This window comes from Python bivittatus, unplaced genomic scaffold (genome assembly GCF_059951505.1).
Source record: "Python bivittatus isolate LINGU-HERP-01145 unplaced genomic scaffold, Pbiv_v1 ctg000070_np1212, whole genome shotgun sequence".
NCBI classification, from domain to species: Eukaryota; Metazoa; Chordata; class Lepidosauria; order Squamata; family Pythonidae; genus Python; species Python bivittatus.
In genome coordinates this window covers 31,477,871-31,494,508 of record NW_028277034.1, presented here as the reverse complement: position 1 = coordinate 31,494,508, position 16,638 = coordinate 31,477,871, and the positions used below count along the sequence as shown (strand labels likewise).

General features: G+C 38.0%; 1 long non-coding RNA gene across 6 annotated transcripts in view; it reads left to right on the top strand.

Moving 5' to 3' along the window:
- The first annotated feature begins 1,306 nt into the window (after positions 1-1,306).
- Positions 1,307-16,638, top strand: part of LOC112541228 (uncharacterized) — a 100,643-nt gene continuing 85,311 nt past the window's right edge. For 4 of the 6 annotated variants that reach the window (XR_015794577.1, XR_015794578.1, XR_015794579.1 and 1 more), the window contains exon 1: positions 1,307-1,651. This is a non-coding gene — a long non-coding RNA (uncharacterized LOC112541228). The remainder of the gene's footprint in view (positions 1,652-16,638) is intronic. The other 2 variants (XR_015794580.1, XR_003085257.2) reach the window with 2 other exon arrangements.

Here is a 16,638-nt window from a genome sequence, read left to right as displayed (position 1 = left end):
AGTTTCTTTGGTTCCCATTATTGCATCTCATAAAATGTGTACAGTATGGCTTTTCCAAAATCTGTAACCTTCATGTTATGGGTCAGATACTAGTGCCCTTTATAAATGAATCATGCTCAGTATATCTAAACACCTTTGGAACCTGTTTAATATGAAGAGTACTTCAATAAATTGTCCACAGGAAAAGGGACAGGTTGTTAAAAGCTTAATTGTTCTATGTTAAGTCAAAAATTAATGAGTATGAAAACAATATTCATTAAGAATATATTTTTATATTGTGAAAGAGTCTGGTATATGAAACAGAGCTTTCATATACCATGAAAATGGTATATTTTCATTAGTTTGCTGATGGCAAGTCAGATCGTTTCTTATACATATGGTACATCTGTTTGATGTTTTAAATGACCAAACAAACTAGTTTCCCTTAGATGTCATCCAGTTTAAGAGTCTCTTTCTCTCTCTCTCTCTCTTTCTCTCTGAAATAACATTTTCCTATTATAGTTTCCTAGTTATGAGTATAAATAATAGAGACTATTTATGCCTGTATAATTCTGTATGAATGGTACATCAATCCCTGCTTATAGATCATCTTATTTCCTGGCTGATGCAGAAGGAAGAGAGGACCTTGCTTTCTTTTCTTTCATGGACTTTAATTCGTTTAGATTTGTTTGGTGTTGAGTTGAATGGGCCAAGAATGTGCTTGGCGCACTGTGAGCCCTGTTACACTCTGGCATTCATATGGAGCTGAGATAAATGTAGATTTTAGTTGCTTCCTTCTTTTTTAGTCCCTGTTCTTTTCTGTAAAAATAATGTTCTCATGTCTTACTAAAGTCATTATCATTCTTTTGTCCCCACTACTGTGGATTGTTCATCTACATTGTACTAAATGTTGTTTGTAACAATCATTCATAAAGAATGCATGTTGACTGTGGCAACTTTACAGAAGGTTGATAGAGCTATGCTGCAACATGGGTGAATGGCCGAGGGAAGAGACACTGAATAAACAATCACCCCTCCTCTTCTAGTCAGTAAACTTCCAAATCTCATGCATTCACAAGCTGAATCCAGCCAAACCCCACAGCTGTCATGCATTTTCAACAGATTCCACAGGGCCTAGATGAGGTTTGAAGACATTCCTTTGCTCTTACATATTAGTTAGAAGGAATTACCGTAACATCTGATATTGTGGAAGTGGGAAGTTTGCCATTCCGACCTTGCCCAAAGCAATCCGGAACTGGGGTTCCAAGGATTTATGATCTCAGATGGCCTCCAGAGGTCACAGAGGGCTCTTTTAGTAGTGCTTCAGCAGTAACCAATTCATTTGGAGAAACTATGTGCTTTTTATATGATAAAATAATGCACAGACACATGCTTCTGTTGTGCTCTGGATCACTGTCATAGGAAAGGCATGTTCCACTGGAAGAATTCCCAGCTGCTAGCAATATGTTGAAATACTGCAGCCAATAATCAGGGAACAGGCCAAATAAACAGGATGTTAACAGTGTGTATGATTGCATGATTGTCTACAAAACCTTCCACACGTTTCACAGCCTCCTGATGAGATTGACATGCACTGCCTAATCTGCCTTTGTCTCATGCAGAAATACCAGAAGACATGATGTGTCAGTATGAAGAGTTTCTTTTCTTCATGGTTGGTAATAGCATGATATGAAAAACATTTTAGAATTGTTTGCTTGATTTTTGAGAAATGCTAGATAGGCAACCAAATACAGAATGGTGTTACAAGATGACAAAAATGGCTCTCTCTATATATATAAACGTGTGTGTGTGTGTGTGTGTGTGTGTAAAAATTAAGATAGGTAGTCCATTAGACAAATAGAAAGTCAGATAGATTTTGATGCCAAAGCCAGAAATTATTATGTCTATCGTCTCCTGCCTAAAATATTGCAAAGTACTTCTTTCTTGTCTTCTGTTCTCTTACACTGATGCCTCGCACCTATCCAACTGATGATCGTTCAGTTCCCAATAGAGGAAAAATATTCTAGGCCTACACAGGCAATGCTATAACATGGTAGGATGGCTGAGGAAGAGGCACTAATAAAGAGCCAGCGTGGTATACTGATCAAGGTTACCAGGTTCAAGTGCAGGCTCAGCCATGGAAGCTCAGTTGATAGTTTTGGGCTTGTCACTTTCTTTTGACCACAACTACAGCATTGTTGTGGGAGGAAAAAAACTGAAGATGCTATATATATTGCCATGAGCTTAGAATAGAATGTAAATAAATACATAAAATTGCTGCTTGTATATAGTCAGCAGACCTTGACATTATTTTTTTGTCACTATTTTGGCATTACCAGATTATTCCTTTCCTTTTCACCTTGACAATCCTTGCTACTTTTGGAGTCATTTCAAATTCCATTTCTGAAAACTTTACTGTATTTCCATTATTTGGCCTTGTAAGTCCTATTTGAATATCTCATTATTCTGAACATGTGATTAGTCATTCAGACTATGTATCATTGATCAGTCCCAATATGTTCCAGGTTAGCTTTGTCACTGCTTGCCTACCAAGTGACTGAAAAGTCCCTCGTCACCTGTTATTGTATTACTCTAGTTTGTATCATGTACAAAGTAAGACTCTTCTTGCTACAAGCTGTGCTTGCTGCTAATTTGAGCATCAGATTGTCCACATATCTTTCCTGAAACAGCTTTTGTTATAATCAGTGTGAGTTTATTGTATATTCTTTCCTAATTCACGTTTTCCCAGAAGATGAGAAAAACCACCATAACTACACCAAGAGCTAAAAAATTGTTTTCTGTTTGCCTGGTAATATAAATATTGGGTGGCTATCTAAGGATCTCTTTAAGTGATTGGTTAGATGGCAAGATACATCCAACTCTGTGGCATCTAAACATTATATGTTCCAGATTTTCTTTTATTGATATTTTTATACCGACATTATAGGTATAAATATAAGAACCATTCTTGCTGGCCACAAAAATGTCCTGTATTAAATGGGACACCCAGAGCTGGAGGAAAGGCTTCCTTGTGGCTGAGGTAATCTTTAAAATTAATACTAAAGTTGTACTAAATACAAGCCCAGTATGTGTTCCTACAGCTTTGCATGTCTGGAGTGAGGAAAAATAATAATAGCGAGTTAAAAGGATATTAGCTTTCTGTGCGTGTGTGCTTTTTTAATTGTAGAATACAAAGGAACTACAACTATAAATAGTTGTAAAGTAACAAAGGGAAACATCATATTATTTTCCAAACATTGCTATCTGAATGAGATGAGACACATACTGTAAGAGATTTTATGTTCTATCTTAAATGATAAACTGAGTCAGCCCTCCTGAGATTTAACTACATGGTTCCAATAAGTCTAGCTATTTCCAGCCTGATATTTAGGACACTTAACTGTTTCCTTTGTGATCAATCTGATAACAAGCAGGAATTATATTTGTTCACAGGAATGCTAGGACAAATACATTATATTTAAAGGCTGGCAATTTAGAGCTATGCTCTAAGATGCTCTGAGAGGCATGCAATTAATGTGGGAATTATTAATTAAGCAGATCTTAATTTCATGTTAAAGACAAAAAAAAGTGAGTGGTGAGAAGTGAGGAAGAGGAAGCCTGACTTGCTGAGTTATGCAAGATGAACTTACCACATGGGACAGTATCCAGATACCTGAATTTAAATGCTTGCCATAATCTGAGTGACCCATATCATGTGTTACAAAATGTAAGGCTCTCTTATTGCCATAACCAGGCTGCAGGACAAGTAGCCTGTGAGCAAGTTCAGGCTGGTGGGTCCTCATAATCTTGATTTTTCTGTAATTTAACTATAGCTGTTGCTCTCTACAAAAGAAAGATAAAGACCAAAGCCCCTTCTTTTGGCCCGTGGGTGACAGGGAGAATCACTGCATCATCTGCATATTAACAGCATTGCTGTATGTCTACCTGCAATATTTGATGGATGACATCTATTTTAGTTAGGTGTTAGGCCATGGAGTTGATAGCAATTAATAGTAGCAAAGTAATAATTGCTTGTTTAACTTCTTAACTTCTCTTACTATAAGAGTGTTGCTGGTTTAGCATTGATTTACAGCTGACTCTTCAGTAGGGGAGCCTGCAATGCAGCAATACAGTTTGGGGAAATTCTTGGTCTTTAAAGTGCCTGTAGTTTTTGATATAATAGTTTGGTACTAGTTGTAGGTGAACTTTGAAACATCTCACTCTCTTCTTCTGAATCTGCACTTAAGGAGAGAGATGTGTGCAGATGATCTGATGATGGAAGGGTCAGAAATAAAGATTCTGTCATCCTGTCTATCGGATCAGCATGATAAGGATGCTTACTCTATAGCTGTCTGTTTGAAACAGAGTATGCACTTCCCCAGGAATACGATTAAAAGCCTAAACACAAGAGGGGAAGTTCCTTTGGCAAGGGTGCTTCATAAATTATGTCTCTGCATAGGACCTCTCCTCTACAAAAGCAACTCAAGTGTCTTCCATGACAACTGAAACTTAAGAATTCTTCCTTTAATCTTTCCCTTGGAGAGATTAAAGTTTCTAAAGCAACTTATCTCGCTCCATTTCCTAATACATGTATATGTTAAAACAATATGGCCTGTACGTATCTATGCCAAAAGACATACAGTAACCTCAGAATGAGTGAAAGAAAGCTTGGAAAAAGGTAATTCTAATGATTTCAGAAACCTATCATCTTAGTAACAGGGAACTCATCCAAAATACAGACCAAAGTAAAACAAAAAAGCTTGCAGAATTTGTTACACAAAGCAAAGACATACTAATTTGCAGCAAATGAGGGATTTTGGCATAAAGTATATCTGTTATGTTTGTATAAGCAGACAGTTGAATATGCCTGATCTATAGCAGATCTGGTGTTTCTGACGTCAAAATACTGGTACCTACTACATATTCAAAGGAAAAAATGAGATTTAATGCAAAATGAGACTATCTGGGGTGCATTTTAACTGAGACAGAACAGTTTGTTTAATTACTTTGTCAATACCTAAAAATATTTTATGGACCTTTGCCTCTAATACATGGTTTTATGGTTCAGCATGCTGGAAAAGGTGAATTTAGTTGACGATGTGCCATCAAGTTGTTTTTGACTTCTAGCAACCACATAGATAGATTTTCTCCATGATGATCTGTCCATAACCTGGTGTTTCAACAGTGCACTGATTGCCACAGTAACTGAGTTCATTCACCTTGCTGCTGGTCACCCTCTTCTTCTCTTTCCTTCTACCTTTCCCAGTATTAGAGCCTTCTCCAGACAGCTAGGTCTTCACATAATGTGTCTGAAGTAGGATAATTTGGGCCTGGTCATTTGTGCCTCAAGTGAGAACTCTGAGTTGTTTTGTTCAGTTCAGTTTTAGGTTGATCCTAAAAGGCAGAAGCTATCCATCATTTCAATATTTTCATTGCCAATTCTATGGCTTGTTGCTGTACCTGCTGTCATTAGTTTGGTCATATTTATATTTAATTTTAGTCCATTTTTTCATTTTGCTCCTTAGCTTTTAGTACTTCAGCTTGCAGATCCTTTACATATTCAGCTATCAGGGTAGTGTCATCAGCATAGTGCAGGTTATTGATATTTCTTCCTCCAGTTTTAAAACCATGCATCTCCTTCCATTCCAGCTTCCCTTAATATATATTTGGCATATAGCTTGAATAAATAAGTGTACAGCTTTGTTGCACTCCTTTGCCAACCTTGCGGCAGTCTGTTTCACTACGTTCTGTCCATACTGTGGCTTCCTGACCTGTATGTAAGTTTCTCATGAGGACAATGACATGTTATGGGATTCCTATTTTTCTGAGCACATTCCACAGCTTGGTGTGATCAACCCAACTGAAGGCATTTCTATAATCAATGAAATACTTAATGACTTTCTTTTTGGTATCCTTTGGCTTTCTCAATTATCCAGTGTGCATCAACAATAATATCTCATGTTTCTCAGCCTTTTCTAAAACCAGCTTGAACATCTGGCATTTCTTTTTCCATGTAAGGTTCTAATCTGCATTGGATAATCCTAAGCATTATTTTGCTAGCATGTGAAAGTAAGGATATTATACAATAGTTTGCACATTCTGTTAAGTCTCCTTTTTTTTTGGTATTGGAATATAGATTGACCTCTTTCAATCTCTTGGCCACTGTGTCATCCTCCAGATTTGCTGGCAAATACAGTATTACAGTGGAACATGAAACATAAGAAACATGAACATAGAAAGCTCAACAAGTGAAAGATGAAGTGAATTGACTAAAAATTAACATATTAGGTATCAGCTAATTGCTAAGGACTAGAATTGGAAACTTTCAGTCATAAGCTCACACTGTTTACTAATCAGGACATAAGAAGCCAAGAAGGAATGGTGTTGTTGTCATAGTTAGGAAGGTATAGCAACAATAGTACTTGGCTGCAATGCAATCAATGACTGAATAATGTAATAATAATTAGACTTCATGGACAACCCTTTAATATAACGACTACTCACATTTATTCTCCAAGCACTGATGGAAAGGAACTTGATGAGTTTTATGATCAGGTTCAGTTTGCAATAAACAGAACATGCAAGCAAGATGTGCTCCTTGTGGTTGGACACTTAAATGACAAAGTTAGAAATATTAAGGAGAAAATATAGTTGGATCATATGGCCTAGGAAACTGAAACGAAGCAGGAGTATGGTGTACCGATTTATGCAAATCTAATGATTTCTTCATTGTTAACAGTGTTTTAAAACAAACAAAATGATGCTTATATACCTGGGCATCACCAGATGGAGTGGACAGAAATCAAACTGACTACTGTATATTATTGGTAGAAGGAAGTGGAATTGCTCAGTTATAACAGCAAAGATGTGACTAAGGGTTGACAGCGGAACTGATTATGAACTTGCTCATGTGCTAATTCAAACGTAAGCTAAAGCTGAAGAAGATTGTGCATGTCTAGGTAGTAATTCATGTAAAATAGTTAACATTTTAAAGAATGGTACTTTTCTACTCCTGGACTTCAGTCAGCTGCCTAGTGTTCTAAATTTGGCTTGAATATTTTCCAATGTCCTTGGTGTCAATATAGTCACAACCACTGTCTTTTCCCCAGAACTGTCCAGCAGTTTATCTAGATGGAGTATGATATCTTCCTAGTACAAAGATTAAATACAAGTCACAATGCGATCTACATGCTCATCACAGAATCATCTGCCTGTGTTTCTAATGATCAAAACACCCTCTATCCAAAGCCATCCTACCCTAGAGGAATATACTCAGTACAAGAAGATGTAGGTTCATAATTTTCCATTCAAGGGTTGATCCTTTATTTTCTGACTCAAGGGTTGACTCCTCTTACAGGAAAGTCTTCATTGTCATTGAAATGATATTCTCCTCCCTTAAGATTTTCATTCTGACAGCAAGGAAGCTATAATTCTGGTGAATCCCAGGTGATGCCCAGGTATATAAGCATCATTTTGTTTGTTTTAAAACACTGTTAACAATGAAGAAATCATTAGATTTGCATAAATCGGTACACCATACTCCTGCTTCGGAGTGGTACAAAGCTATCACATCTTGGAAGGCCTCATCTACATTCTTCCCCAGCTTTGCCATCTTTGTTGCCTAAGAACCTGAACTCATTGCACCAGGCAAAAACCCATGGGAGGTAGATAGTTTTACGTAACCCTCTAAGTAATAAACTGGAAAGTGCTTCTCCCTTGCATATTGTACTTAGCTATTGTTGGCTCTTCTTTTTTAGGAACTGTCTGACCTGTATAATAACCCCTATACTATACTTCTGCAAAGATGTATGTTAAGTAAGTCCTTTCAAAACTCCCCTGTTTCTGTATATCTTTCTGGTTACAAGTTCCCAATTGCCTTTCCCCTCTCTAAAGAGGGCTGGAGTGGCCAGGATTGAGTTAAGGAATGCAACTTAGGACGTGTGCTCAGTCAGAAAAAAGTACAGCCTCACCCAGTTACCCAAACAACCCTGTTTAAATGTAGCTGATCAGTTCCATAGACTCACCAGCTCCCTCACAATATATCAGTCAGAGTCATTAGATGCTGCAAATATAGAGAAGAGCAGATTCAAATGGCACTGGCAAAGGATTCCTTTGAGATAATTACAGAAAAACCCTACATTGATTTCTATGGAAGCTGACAGTTTTCATACTTCCATACTTTTCTAGCTTTCCTATAAATGTTATTCTGTTCTATATCAGCACTGTTTTTACTCCCCAGTTCTTCAAAAACTTTTTGAAACCTGTTATGGGTTCCTTAATAAATCATACATATGGAAATAATGTATAACTAAAAAATCCCTGCATCAATTTCTGTGAAATTTGGCATCACCTATGAACTCATATGTTGTATGTTTAATCTTGATGCAAATGTCATTCTGATAAAAACAACAAAGATGTTTTCTCTTGATGGGAGGTTGAGTTCACTTTTCCCAATTCACATTTCAGAACTGGACACACATTCTCCTCTTGAACTAGCTCAAGGTGGATCTCACTAGCTTGGGAGGAACAACCACCAAGCCAATCAAACTATCTTTCCATAGCCTTACTTGGTCATGTATTTTTGAGGAAGCTCTCTCTGTGTGTGTGTGTGTGTGAGAGAGAGAGAGAGAATTTAAGTGCAGTGGGCCAAAGTGATGTTGCTTTATGACACTTGATTTTTTAAATCTATTATGTTATTAATTGTGTGATGCTACTAGCAATGAGCTAGATGTTTATAGAAAACTGATTGATGTAAAACATAAAATGAAGTTGACAGAGGAAACTGAATACATTGTTTCTTGGTGCATACATCTTCTGTATATTTTGCACATTCTTGGAAAACCAAATTTAAGCACTGACTTTGAATCCGTTTATAAGAGCGAAAGGTCATGGTATCTGAAAACAGTGGAAACTGTGCTTAGAGAAACATCATTTATTTTCTGTCATGTAGAAAATCACTTGAAGCTATCCAACATATTATGTAAAAATGCTTTGTTATGAACAGCGGAAGCAAAGGCAGTGGATGTTTTGATCACCCTGGTAACATGCAGTAAAGGAAACAAATGTCAAAAACCGTATGCCTTTCCTCTTGCTACCTGTCTTGGCAGAAATCAAATACAAAGCACATCCCTGAAACATCTGTCCATGATGTACAAATTAGAAGACCAGAAAAGTTGCCACACTGATTTAATAGTCATTGTACCAACATTTCCCTTTGGAGGCTTGCATGTGTATATCCATGTGTATACTTATACAGTATATGCTTATGTGCTAATGATTCCCTTGATGGCTCATATGTCCATTACGCATTTTTATCATGTGCAGATAGAAACAGCAAATATTATGTACTTTTAATCTGATTGACAGAAAATTCAACCTGTTACATTTTAGGGCTGATAAATACTATCTGTGATTTATCAATATATAATGTAATACTGGCTTTTCTGGTCTCATCTGCATAACCCATTAACCATGAATAGGTGGTGCTTCAGGAAGTGAATCTAGAGGACATGACTGGCAACACCATGCTTGATTCAGCCCGACCTGGGAGAAAGTGGCCTGAAGTTGTATTTTCCACCCTTTTCTAGCACAAGCTATGCTATCCAGTTCATCTGAAGTGCACCATACCATGATAAGATTAAGCCGGGGGGGGGAGGGGGGGCTGATATACTTCTAATGCCACCTGAGGCTGATGCAAGCACACTTGCTCTTTGGTTCCTGGCCACTGATTTTTCAGTCTACAGTATTAGCTCTTTTGCAGTGGAAAAGTTAAGCCTCTACCACTGTGCCAAAAAGTCATATTTCCTTGCCAACCCATGAGAGAGAAGAGGGGAAGTGGGTCCATTGGGTGCTCTTTTTCCCAGGATCGAAAATACTCACTTCCCATCATGGAATGGCAGCAAAAGAGTCACTTTTTTGCTTCCATTCTGAAAGGAAACGGGAAATAGGATGGAAGTGGTTCTTCAGCTCTTATTTCAAGACTGGCAGGAGAAGCCACGGGAGAAAGCTACTGGGGGAAGAAGCAGCAGATAACTCCCTCGGTTACAACCCGATGATTCTGCATGGCTTTCTGCTGCCAGTTAGAGCACCAAAAAAGGTGTTCTCTATCTGCCTTTCTCTTCTGCCCACTTCCCATGTGGACAGAAGCCCCTATGCTGCTTTGTTGCCAAGACATGATAAGGGTTGGAAGTGCAGCCAGCATGTCTTTATCAGGATATGTTTTTCCCTGTTTGTTTCTGCTCTGATTTCTCCTAATTACTAGACTTTTAGGCTGTCCCCTTCAGCCTTCTTCTTATGGGCTTGCCCTCCCTCCCTCCCTCCCTCCCTTCTCCCCAGTTCCACAATGAGCTTCCAGAAATCTTGGAAGTTCAGTCCTTCTATCATAGCATGTAATTTTTCAATAAATACTCCTGTCCTTTGAACATAAGTATTTGTTGTTTGATATTTAATGATCTTACTTGTGTATGTTATTTTAAATATTGACCTCAATGAATGAATTGGAGGATTCCAAACATAATTATCTCAATACTGTTGCCTTATGGAGATTAGGTAGATTGTAAATCTTATTAGTTTTAATTATAAAGGGAGGGAGGTTCTAGATTCTGGAAGTTATGTGCTTTATTTGGGGAGTAAAAAGACAAAGAAATGGAAAGATATAAAATGCATAAATAATCTGTTCCCATAGCTATTGGAGTACCCTTGGTGGTTATTAGTCTAAAAAGTAGTCTATGTCATCCACGTATGGAAACTACAGAAGCATTATCTATGAACAACTTATAGATTTTTTTTTTTTCATATTCATTAACATTGAAAATATATGATTCCTGAAAAGGACACTGGATGAGATATTCGTTAATTTCTTAGTAGATTGTTTGTAATCTTATTTTTTTTGATTAGGTAACAACTTTAGTACAGTGCAAGAAAGCTTTAGATGTAATATATCTTGTTTTTAGCAAAGCATAATGCAGACCTTTCCATGGCATGCTGATTGGCAATCTCATTAAAATTTAAACTATATGACAATGACAATTAAGTGTATACATATCTGGCTCAACCATTACACTAAAAAGAGTAGTCATCAATGTTTCTTTTCAATCTGGAATATTGAGTGGTTACCGCAAGGTTCAGTTCTAGGCCATGTATTCTTAAATATTTTTATTAATGACTTGCATGATGAGATTAAGAAAATACTTATTAAACCTGCAGATGACACAAAACTGGGTGAGAAACTAATAACCTGGAACAGAGTGATTATGAGAGCACTCATCAAGTACTTGAAAGGATAACAGACAGAAAAGAAACCACAGGACCTGTTCTCTATCATCCTAGAGTGTGGGACATGAAGTAATGGATTTGGAATATAAGAAGACAAATTCTGGTTGAATGTTATGAAGAATATTTTGACAGTAGAATTACATAACAATTAATTGTGCTCCCTTTAACTAGATATATTCAAGCATTGAACAAATATTATAGATGCTTTAATTGAAAGTCCTCTATTGATTATTTATTTTAATTTTTATAGCCATCTCAACCAAGTGACTCTGGGTAGCAAACAATACACAGTTAAAACAATATAGTACAAAAATAAATATATATGGCAGCCAAGAAAAATTATCAATATAGCCAAGAAACGGGGCCCTTAACAGACTTGTGGCTCCAGGCCTGGGCACATAACCAGATCTTCAGGGCCTTACGAAAGGCCAACAGGGTTGGGTCCTCTTAATATCTGAAGGGAGGAAGTTCTAGAGGGCAGGGCCTACCGCAGAGAAGGCATTCTTCTGGTCCCTGCAACCGCTATTCCTTGGCTGACAGGACCCACAATGTTTCCAACCTGCTGGACAGAATTGGACAGGTAGAAACAATTAGGAGAAGATGGTCCCTTAGGTAACCTAGTCCCAAACCATGAAAGGCTTTAAAGGTGACAACTAGCACCTTGAATTGCACCAGAAACATACTGGCAACCAATGCAGCTCACGCAGTAGTGGTGTTACACATGTCAAATATCTGACACCATTTACTACTGGTGCAGCTGCATTCTGTACCAGATGAAGCTTCCAAATGCTCTTCAAGGGCAGCCCCATGTAGAGTGCATTGCAGTAATCCAGACAAGTTTAGGTGGTTAATTGTAATATCCTAAATTGCTCCATCCAGCTTTGCGGTTCTTTTCCAAGAAAGAATCACTTCAAGTGAAATTCTATACAATATGGATATGAGGTGTTCATTGATTATAGATTTAGCATTATAAATAAGGCACTGTATATACACACACAAACATGTTTAACTAGATGTTTCTTATTTAATTATAACAACTTCTTTACTGTTATTAGACTGAAATCCAAGAAGTAGCTATTCTAGAAATTTATGGGTATATACACCTGGATAGCCTCAGTGAATGGTGTGTGAGAGCCAGTGGCATTATACTTTTAAGTGTTTAATCTTCCAACTTATTTTCATTGCCTGAGATAATGAATCACACTGCATATATTGCATATACACTGGCTTATTCCTACCAAGATGGAGTGGCCCTGGATATTAGGGCCCTCTAGGTCTGGGGATTTTCCATCTTTAGTCTTGAATGGGGTTGCACTCCCCCATTCAAGACTGGTGAACAAACTGGGGTTATTTTGGACTCACAGCTTTCTTTCTTTCTTTCTTTCTTTCTTTCTTTCTTTCTTTCTTTCTTTCTTTCTTTCTTTCTTTCTTTCTTTCTTTCTTTCTCAGACTTATTAAATTTCAACAAAGAATAAAATATAGGGAAACAGAAAAAATAGGTTAAAAGAGAAGATCAGAAAAAGAGTGAAATTTAAAGTACAAAAAAAGTAAAAAGAAAGAAAAAGGATAACTTCCAACTTTCTTTGGTGCAGGTACAAATATACAATACATTCACCTGTTACTCTAATGTTTAAACCAATACAAAGTTTTTTTATAACCATGAAAAATATCAGTCATCAAACCCCAAAATTAAAGTTTCATTTCTTTCCATTTCAAGCAAAAGTCCAAAAGCGGTTTCCAAGTACAGTAGAAACAAATTCAGTCAAAGTATTTTCTTTAATCAAAGTACAGTAGTCAATTTCACCATCTCCACCAGTTCCATTAATTTCACTATCCATTCTTCAGTTGTGGGCATTTTTAAGTCCTTCCATTTCTGTGCTTATAAAAGTCTCACTGCTGTTATCATATAAAGAAATAAAGTCCCATGTTTTTTTTTTCAATCTGTTTATCCACCATACCTAAAAGAATGACATCTGGCTTCAATTGTACGTCCATTTTTAAAATTCTCTGAATCAAAGTACATATCATATCCCAATATTTCTTAGCCTTCTTACAAGCCCAAAGATGATAAAAATACATTCACATTGGTTGCATCTCCAAGGACTCAGCTCTTTCTTGAAGCTCCTGGGGCCAATAAGCGCTTTGCACATTTCCATCTTGTGTGCCAGTTGCATTGGGAGCCCTTTAGACAGTCACTCATACCATAATCACCTTGGCTTGATTTCTGCAATGCACTCTACATGGAACTGCCCTTGAAGACTACTTGGAAGCTTCAACTGATTCAGAATGCAGCAGCATGGGCAGTAATGGGCATACATCAGTTTGAGACCTATAGTCATTGTTGGTGTACTTCCAGTGCAATTCAAGATGTACTTAATCTATAAACCTGTACATGGCATAGGGACAGGTTCTTTGAGGAACCACTATCTTCAGTGGTTTCTGCCTGTCCTTTAAGAGCTGACAGAGTTGGTGTACTCTGGATCCCTTGAATTAAACTATGTCAGGAGAAAGGAAGCATGCCTCCTCTGTCATGGCGCCTGCCCTCTGGACTGAGATCCCAGAGATTTTGTGACTTCTACTCCCATAGTGTTCCAAAAGGCCATGAATACCTGACTATTCATTCTCCCAGGCCTTGGGGCAAGTGGAGTGGTCCCCTTGTTAGATGTGTATATATAGTGTGGTATTTGGATGGATGTTAATTTCTGTATATTTTATGTTGTATATCGTTGTTTATTATAAATTGTGAGCCACCCAGAGTTGCTTTGGAGTCAGCCTGGGTCTAAATCTAATGAAATAAATAAATACATGTAAACGGTTTTATCAGACCAATTTGGACAAATTCATTTTATGTCTAAAATAGGTTTCTCTAAAATGTCCAAAAATCAAAAGCTGGCTGCTCCAAAGTGGAACCAAATCCAAATCTGATTTTTTTCAAAGTTTGTTTAGTAATGCAGAAACTTGTAGGGACATTGTGTCACTGATAGCCTGTCTGCAAATGTTGATTCATTTCTCTGTGAATTTCCATATAGGGGAAAAACAGATGTGGAAGCAAGGAGGGAAAGGAGAGGACCTGTTTTTGGCTTGGTAGCTCTAACTCACTTAAAGAGATTTTTGCAGTTTTCTAATATTAGTTTTGAAGAGGATATTGAAGTAAAATATAACTTCTCCCCCCACATTTGTACCTATCTTCCTAAAAATGTTCAGGTTTTCTTACCTAGCAACATAGTGATGTGCTGTATCATTTTCATAATTGTCTCCCATAATGGGAATAGGTAGTTTCTTTTTTTGGGTGCCCTCAAATTGTAATGCTTGTTCTTGCACAAAAGCCCCTTGGTTCACTCATCTGAAATTTGATGAACTTGATCTCATAATGGTTAACTTTGTTTGCAAATACAGTGGTACCTCTAGTTACGAACTTAATCCATTCTGTGACTCTGGTTGCAACTCGAGTTGGTCTCAAGTTGAGGTAAATTTTCCCATAAGGTTCAATGTAAATACGGTTAATCCGTTCCGCCTTCCGAATTTGGTCGCACCATGAAGCAAATTTCCCCATAAGGTTCGATGTAAATATTGTCAGGTTCGGTCAGCACGAGGTTTCAGGGAAGCACGGGGCTGCAGGGAAGCTCGCAACCAGACCACGCGGAATCCACCGGCGGTAGCTAGCGGGGAAAAGAGGAACCGAAAGCGCCGCTAATTAACGAGCCACCTGCGGCCAGCTAAACAGGAAAACCGCAGCGGAAGCTTTTAATTACGAACTGATAACGGCGCGAGCAAGCAAGGAACGGGGCCGCAGGGCAGCAAAACAAGATCGCAACGCAGCACAGAACCTGCGGTCTGCACGTAGCAGGGAGGGGCCAACCCAGCCGGAGGGGGACTGGCAATCAAGGACAATGGACTCTGACCGACCCTGCCATCATGAACGATCAGGGGGGACATTGGGGGGCCTAATAGCCCACAGCCGCAACGCGATCACGAGGCGGGAAAAAGCGCGGGAAGGGGGGAATATAACAAGTGATGCAATTGTACCAAGCCAGTCCTGGCTTTGCTTGTGACTACTACGTTACGCATGAGTAAACCTTCTTTGTGAACCACACGTGTCACTAGAGTTTCTCTGTCGAACGGGGCAAATCTCACAAATATGGCTAATCTGCCCTCCGAATTTGGTCGCACCCCGAGGTAAATTTCTCCCATAAGGTTCAATGTAAATATGGCTAAACAGTTCTGAAACATATGCATTTTATTTTTAAACCTCAAAAACCTTCCAAATGCCACAAAAACCTTCCAAACGCCACAAAACACACCACAAGCCTCACCGAATGTCTCCTTGCTACCGCGATCTCGCCCACAGGAAGCCGCGACTGCGTGGCAGCAGGGAAAATGGCCACGGATCCGGTTCGTAAGTAGAGGCAAGTTTGTAAGTAGAGGCAAATTTTTGGGGCTGGAGCTGGTCGTATCTCGAAAATTTCGTAAGTAGGGGCGTTCGTAAGTAGAGGTACCACTGTAATCAGTTTGGTAAAGAAATACAATAAAAATAAATTACTTGGCAAGATCCTTTAAAAAAAAGTAGAAGTGCCAGCCTAAATACATCTGTATCTGTTTATCAATATTACTGTTTCTGAAAATTCCATCCAATTCTGTCAGAATGGTTTCAATAGTTTCCTTTGATAATTAAGAAGGATGCAGAGCTTTAGATTTCAGACCCCAAAATATCCTTAATTTGCCTTGGACATACTTAGACATGGTCTGATATTACTGAGGATGATATCTATAACATTTATCTGTTCACATTTCTACTGTTTATATACACAGAAATATCAGATATTGAGACTCAAAGCCTCCAAAAAGCCAACAGAATAACCAGGAATTGTTTTTAAATTTCACAAAGATTGGAAGTTTCATTAAAGTTGCATTAATAAGTCAAACTAGACTATAGCAGAAATGTTCTTATTGTTCAACACCAATATTTAGAAAACTGGAGGGGACCTAGATTATAAATGTTTGCTTAGATGTCCAGCATCATATTGGTCAAATGGGAAGGCCAGTACAGTGTTAGTGGTTTAGATCCAGCAGCATGCTTTTCTTTCCTAGGATCATTCTGAAAATTGTCTGTCTGTCTGTCTGTCTATCAATTGATCAATCAATCATCTGCAGGGGAGGCCAAAGGGGGACAAGTGACAAAACACAAAACATGATTTACAGACTTGAATCAGAAGTCAAAATATGTATGTAATGGCAAGGTATGTATTGTGATTTCTCCACATGTATTATCATTTTTCTATTGTAGCTTACTGAGGATGCTATTACACTATAAGCCTCTCAGTGTCCTTTGACTGGGGCACTACAGAAATTTGAGTGAATAAATAAAAAAATAAATCAACAATTACT